This window comes from Phaseolus vulgaris, chromosome 11 (genome assembly GCF_051622355.1).
Source record: "Phaseolus vulgaris cultivar YP4 chromosome 11, ASM5162235v1, whole genome shotgun sequence".
NCBI classification, from domain to species: domain Eukaryota; kingdom Viridiplantae; phylum Streptophyta; class Magnoliopsida; order Fabales; family Fabaceae; genus Phaseolus; species Phaseolus vulgaris.
Genome location: NC_143508.1, coordinates 12,467,423 through 12,471,373, shown reverse-complemented (window position 1 = coordinate 12,471,373; position 3,951 = coordinate 12,467,423). Strand labels below are relative to the sequence as shown.

At 31.9% G+C, this 3,951-nt stretch overlaps 1 pseudogene; it reads right to left on the bottom strand.

Moving 5' to 3' along the window:
- Nucleotides 1–347: 347 nt before the first annotated feature.
- LOC137834526 (uncharacterized) lies at nt 348–3,027 on the bottom strand (annotated as a pseudogene).
- Nucleotides 3,028–3,951: the final 924 nt, after the last annotated feature.

The window sequence follows — 3,951 nt, the reverse complement described above, 5'->3', positions numbered from 1 at the left end:
TGACAAAGTATATGGGCCAAGTATGAACCCTTTTTTGAGGGCCCAATGCCAAGTGATGCAAATGTTGATTTTGTACTAAGTTATTTCTATCATGAACCTATAAATAACAATCCCAAAATCATTATTTTTCATAATTAATAAAACTATTCAGAAGAAAAGTGTATAATACTTACATATGTTTGAAACCAAAATGGAAATTCAGATGCAATTCTCCCATCAATATCAATTCTACTTATATTTGGAATAGATGCTTCCAAATATTGCACAAAGTGTCTTTCATTGTATACATTCTTATATACATTAAAACTATTAACAAAATAAATAAATGAGATATAAAATTAAAATACTTACTCAATATATGGCTGAACTTCCTCACAATTAAGCAGGACATGCAAATGCAAAGTAGCTAACTCTTTCTCATTCAAATAATGACTTTTACAAGTTCCTGCTAGACGACCAACATGATTGAAAACTGATAAAGTTTTTTGGCTCGTGTCATTTTGACCTCCAAAATCATTTTGACCAACTTTAGTTCGCATTGATTGAACATGTGACTCAAAATAATATGAACAAAAATGAGAAGTCTCCAAGCTTAAGTATGCCTCACAAATAGATCCCTCTACATGGGATTTGTTTTTAACCATTCGTTTCAACTTATTCAAGTACCTATACAAAATCATAATGTTAACTACTAAACTCATAACTAACATATAAAATTGTCTGCATTAAATGAAGTAAACAATTACCTCTCAAATGGATACATCCAGCGGTATTGAACAGGACCTCCCACTCTAGTTTCATAAGGTAGATGAATAGGCAGATGCTCCATGGAATTGAAAAATTCAGGAGGAAATATTTGTTCCAACTTACAGGTCGTAATGATGATGTTTTTTTTCCATTAATAACAAATCATCCACTCTCAAAATTGTTGAGCACAAATCCTTAAAAAACTTACTTAATTTAGCTATAGGATTCCACACCTGATGGGGAAGTGCACGAAAAGCAATAGGTAATAACATCTCCATTAACACATGGCAATCGTGAATTTTCATTCCAAACAACTTCCTCTGATTTAGGTTTACACATCTACGCAAATTTGAGGCATACCCATCTGACATTTTCATCTCACTAATCCATTTGTAAACAATATTTTTTTGTTCATTGGACAAAACAAACTTTTCTTTAGGCTTTAAGACTTTTCCACTAGGTTGAACTTGTAGTTCTAGTTCTCTTCTCTTACAATATTCCTTCAAGTCCATTCTCGCCTTAACATTATCTTTGGTCTTATTTTTTATATCCATCACCGTGTTGAAGACATTATCAAAGACATTTTTCTCTACATGCATTACATCAAGATTATGTCTTATCAAATTGGTTTTCCAATAAGGCAACTCCCAAAAGATGCTTTGTTTTGTCCAATTATGAGACCCACCATGTTCATCACAAATACAAGGACTAACTTCAGTTGTTTTTGGGAAAAAACAAACTTGTTCCCACAATTCATTCACAGTAAAAAAATTTGGAGGTTGAGACTTTTCGATTCGATTTTTATAAAATGCATCCTTATTTCTTCTAAATGAATGGTCCATAAGCAAAAATTGACGATGAGAATCAAACCAAGAAATTTTCCCACCTCTTTTCAATCTAAAAGCCTTTGATTGGTTCATATAGTATGGACATGCTAATCTCCCTGATGTACTCTAACCCGACAACATTCCATATGCAGGAAAATCATTAATAGTCCACATTAATGTAGCTTTCATCATAAAATTTTGTTTTCTTGAAATATCATATATCAACACTCCATTCCATAATTGTTTTAACTCATCAATCAATGGTTGCAAATACACATCAATTTTACCCTTTAGACTATGTGGCCTAAGGATAATTAATGTCAAAAACATAAAAGGAGTAGTCATGCATAATTCTGGAGGAAGATTGTAAGGAGTGATAATTACCGGCCAACAAGAATAAGGTGGAGTCGAATTATTAAAAGGTAAAAAACCATCAGAACATAAAGCTAACCTTACATTTCTTGGTTCAAATGCAAATTCAGGATACATTTTATCAAAATGTTTCCAAGCTTCACCATCGGATGGATGACACAACACGCCAGGTTCTCGTCTATTTTCATGATGCCACTTCATATGTGGAGCAGAACTCATGGAGGCATATAATCTCTTAACCCTAGGAATGAGAGGTAAATAATGCATTCTTTTAACAGGAACCTCTTTGTATTTATCTCTACCAACACCTCGTATATGAAAACGTGGTTTGTGACAAAATCTACATTCTTTTAACTTCATTTCTTCATCAGTGTAAAATAACATACAACCATCAACACAACAATAAATTTTTTTTACAGTTAAGCCAAGTTTTGAGACTAGTTTTTTGGTCCTATAGAAATCTTTAGGAATAAGATTACCAATAGGATGTGTCTCTTTCATAAGGGCTAATGTTTGATCACAAGATCTTTGAGACATGTTCCCCTCTGATTTAATTGTCAAAAATCTAACAACAAAAGATAATTCAGTGTGATTATTACATCCGGGCCATAATGGTTTTTGGGCTGCATCTAATAGTTCATAAAACTTTTGGGCTTCTATGTTTGGAGTCTCATTCATAATTAGAGTGTCATCCATTTCTTGATCATGATCTATTTCATACTCTAGACCAACAACATCATAAACCATGCTCTCAAATCTATTGAGGTGTCCTTCCTCTGTACTGAAAATCTCAGGACTGGTATCTATCCATATGTTTGGGTCACTCTCTCCATGACATGTCCAATACCAATATTCAGGAATGAATCCTTTCTTATAAAGATGAACTTTAACTTCTTCAAAATAGATGAACTTTAGATTTTTGCACTTAGAACAAGGACACCTTATTTTTCCATTTGACAATTGTTTCTTCACATGCATAGGACACAAATTCATCTACTCCTTTTAAAAATGCATCTTTATATCCACTTCTATCAGACATAAATCTATCATACATCCAACTTCGATTTTGACGAATATCCATAATCTGTCGTATAACACAATGCATCATTCAACTATAAAAGAAAGTCTTATAATCTGTCATTGTTTAATTTATTTGAGAACAATAAAATATTCCCTAAACTATGAACATACAATGACTAAAATAAAAAATTTCTAACCTTTTTTCGCTTGAAGAAAACTTGCAGCCCCAGAGGTGTGCCTCGGACTAAAAGAAAAAGATGTCTATCATCAAGGTAGAAAAAACCTTGTACTAATGTAGAAAAAAAAATAATACTAAGGAAAAACTTGTATTGATTCTATGATGTCTATCATCAAGGTAGTTCTCAAACAAAACAAAGCTCATAGTAGCAGCTGTTGACAGAAAACTGCCTCGCTTATAATTTGCTAGAACAAGACAACATAGATGTATCTAGGAAAATTTTCTCAAAAAGCTTATGTGAAACTTAAAGGGAGGTATAAAACAGTAACAATAATACATCAAAACCAATTGACCACCAAAAACAGAATTTAGAAAAACTAATCATTGAAGGGCATGCAAATTGAAGTATAAGAAATTAATTATTAAAACATGTGGATTCATGTTGAATTGCATCATCTGTGTTAAAACTTAAAAAAATACAAAGATAATACTATGATTGGAATTTAATAAAATTAATTCTTTTTAATAACAAGGAACAGGATAAAATATATACATGATTGTCTTAAAATGATTGGGTTGTGAATAACTTAAGCTGCTTAAGGGCTAGTTAACTATATTGACTCATACGAAAATAGTACCGTGAGTATAGAGATTTACCAAAAACTCATAGGAAACAAACAAAGTACTTCACATTGAAAATAAAATATTCAAAATCAAATATGATATCTCCTTAAAATTAAAAAATACAGAGCGAGAATGGAGCACGAATTGAAACTTACAATAGAGCAAGAATAGAGCCTCCTTCTG